The 1,821-nt window shown below is 59.0% G+C and overlaps 1 protein-coding gene across 1 annotated transcript in view; it reads right to left on the reverse strand.

Annotated features, from left to right (window-relative positions):
- VDAC1 (voltage dependent anion channel 1) overlaps window positions 1-1,618 on the reverse strand; it is a 38,068-nt gene extending 36,450 nt beyond the window's left edge. Inside the window, exon 1 of the mRNA XM_069091835.1 lies at window positions 1,478-1,618. The gene's annotated coding sequence lies outside the window, so the exon portion shown is untranslated. The remainder of the gene's footprint in view (window positions 1-1,477) is intronic.
- Window positions 1,619-1,821: the final 203 nt, after the last annotated feature.

Raw genomic sequence — 1,821 nt, forward strand, 5'->3', positions numbered from 1 at the left:
GGAGAGAACGTGGCTTTGAGTAGAGTCATTTCTCCTGGAACATTTCTCCCTCCTCCAGTTGTTCACTTCAGTGAATCAGCCGAGGTCCTAGCAACTATGTAACTAATTCACAAATCTAGAAAATGCTAGAATATTTGCATCAGCAAATCTTCCCTGATAATTCCAGGAATTTGTTTCACATAAGAAAAATCACATTAGGTACAAGAAAAACAAGATTTCGATAATGCAAATAGCCCTGTACGGGGAAGCAGGAAACTCAAGCTCGAGATTTGTCTTCCTCAGAACAGTGTGACCTTGGGCAAATCTTTTTTCCTTCTTGGGCCTCAGTTTCATCATCTGGGATCAAAATAGGGGTTAAAACCGATTATCTCCAGGATCCCTTCTCTCTCTAACAGAGTATAATTTTCGAGCTAAGCTATTCCTGTTTCCATAAGCATAAAATTGCACCTGGTCTCACTGTAGGCCATGTGGCCTGCTGTCTGTGTGGCTGGGCCACTGTCAAGTGCCGCTGCTACCCAGGGACAGCCACTGAAAAAGCAATGCCAAGATCACCGGCCACAGTGTCGGGATAACCTGGGATCGAATCCCGGGCTCAGACACTTAGCACCCACCCAGAAACACCTGGCCGTGTAACCTTGAGCAAGTTACTTAACCCCAATTGCTTAGGGGTGGCCAGGTGGCTCAGAGAGTAAGAGCACCGGCTCCAGTGTCGGGATGACCTGGGATGGAATACCCGTTTACAAACACTTAACACCACCCCAAAAAAAACGTGCCGGTAAACCCTGGAAAAATTTATTAACCCCATTTTTTTAAAAAAAAAAAAAAAAACCACGCCAAACAAACACCAAGTAACCCTCTGCGCATATTTTGATTGAAGATGGGTCGAAGAGTGGGCGACAGTGTGAAGGCGGGGTGGGGGGACTAGGGGTGTCAATGCAGGGAGTGCTCCGAGGAACTGAATGGGCACCAGAGGCCCGGGTGGAAGCCGAGCGCGATGGAGGTGTGGGTGCCTGCGCCTGGGGATGTGCTGGAGAGAAGGGAAGCAGGGCAGGGAGAGCGCGGCCTCCCGCCCGAGCAGCAACGTGGTGCCCACACGCGGCCCCGAGGCTCCCGGCCGGGAAGGTCACGTCCCCAGCAGCGCGGCGTGGCGCCTCCCTCCCCACTGCAGGCCCCTGGGCAGCCCCTGGCAGGGTGTCTGGGAGCACGCGCGCGCGGGGCTGCGGTGACAGTGCAGTACGGTCGGTCCGGTGCGGGCACCGCAGCGCCCCCGGCCCCGGATCGGGCTGGGCTGAACTGTGCCTGCCAACCCCCACCCCAGCCCTCGGGCTCAGGCGCCGGCTCCAGGCCAGTCCGCCCGGGCAGTGGCCCGGCTAGCCGCAGCAGCAAGGCTCCGCGGCCCGGGCCCCAGCCTTCACGCCTTCGGGGCACGGGAGCAGGCGGGGATGGAGTGGGCATGGGGGGGGGGAAGGGTCCCTACCTTCCTCTCCCGGCGGACACAGCGGGAGCAGCAGCGGGCAGCGGACACAGAGGCAAAGGGGCGGCAGCGGCTGCGGGGGAGCGGGGCGGGGCGCGGGCCACGGCGGCGGCGCGGGCCCGCCCCACGGCGAGGGCTCCTCCAGGCCCCGGCTCAGTCTCCTCCCCCTCTTCCACTTTTCCTTTCCCGCCTCCCTCCGCTGCTGTTGTCCCCACCCTTTGCTTCCCTTCCCCCTCCCAGTTTCCTTTCTCCGTCTGTCCCCTGACTCGCGTGGTCTGTTAGAATGGCTGCTTCCGACGTGGGTGCCCTTCTGTATCTGCCCTTGAGCACGTGTGATCCGCTCTGCT

This window comes from Petaurus breviceps, unplaced genomic scaffold, assembly GCF_028583685.1.
Source record: "Petaurus breviceps papuanus isolate PSGF00001 unplaced genomic scaffold, PetGlider_PUasm1.0 189, whole genome shotgun sequence".
NCBI lineage: Eukaryota > Metazoa > Chordata > Mammalia > Diprotodontia > Petauridae > Petaurus > Petaurus breviceps.